The 1,002-nt window shown below is 46.8% G+C and overlaps 1 pseudogene; it reads left to right on the forward strand.

Moving 5' to 3' along the window:
* Positions 1 to 343: 343 nt before the first annotated feature.
* LOC118758623 (U2 spliceosomal RNA) lies at positions 344 to 473 on the forward strand (annotated as a pseudogene).
* The last annotated feature ends 529 nt before the right edge of the window (positions 474 to 1,002 follow it).

Raw genomic sequence — 1,002 nt, forward strand, 5'->3', positions numbered from 1 at the left:
ATGGTCTCCAGCTCCCGACTTCGAGCTCACATATCCTCCACTGTTGCAGGCCTTTGGGGGAATGGACCAGTGGATATGTCTCAGCCTCTCTGACTTTAAACAAAACAAAAGCAAAGATATCCTATTTTTCCACCTACATCTAAAGACTAGGTTGCAACTATGTATCTGTTGATGCTTCATAAACCTCAAAGTGCTGTAGGTTTTATGTCACTGCATAGATTTCCTTCTTGCACTTTTGTCATTACTCAGTTTTTTAAACTTTTATTTTTGATGATGTTTGCATTGTTGATCGGGGTGGGAAGGATCCAGGGTTAGGGATAAGTGCGTGTGATCATGGTTTATCATCACTTCTCAGCCTTTTGGCTAAGATCAAGTGTAGTATCATTGTCTCCAAATTTTCTGTTTCTTCTTTCTGTGTCTAGCAGAAGGGGAGTTAAGAGGAGGAGCCAATACCAGCCTCCCAACCACCCCAGTACCCAGGGGGTGGGGAACAGCCACCCAATATCGACCCTGGGTCCCAATATGGTGCACAAGCCAAAGGTTCTGCCCAAGTGGTTTTGATGGTTCTGGAATGCTGTCAAGGATCTCACCGATCCAGGGATGGGGAAAGCCTTCCAATGTCTTCGGGCTGATGTAGTCGACCTACCTTGGAGTCTCCATTCACCCAGATATTTGCTATCATCATTTGGCTGGGGTAGTGATCCAATCTGCTCTGTTCTTCCTTTGCTATGGTACTGGGCTCCAATGGACTGCCATATCCGCCAGGTGTATCTGGGCCTGCCATCCACTGCTCCGTCTATTACACTGAGGAGGACTAGTTTTCGCAGGTGGGCCCAAGGACCCAGTCAAGGCAACCTGGGTCCCACTGGACCTCATTACTCAATTATAAATTTCCCAAAGGTTAAAAAAGTCATGGCTTAACTTCTTTGCCCACTGCACCTCTGACCAGAGCCATGGAGGGAATAGAGACTTTGTTATGCTTTGTCAACAGGGCACTCCAGA

The sequence above is a fragment of the Ochotona princeps genome, chromosome 2, assembly GCF_030435755.1.
Source record: "Ochotona princeps isolate mOchPri1 chromosome 2, mOchPri1.hap1, whole genome shotgun sequence".
NCBI lineage: Eukaryota > Metazoa > Chordata > Mammalia > Lagomorpha > Ochotonidae > Ochotona > Ochotona princeps.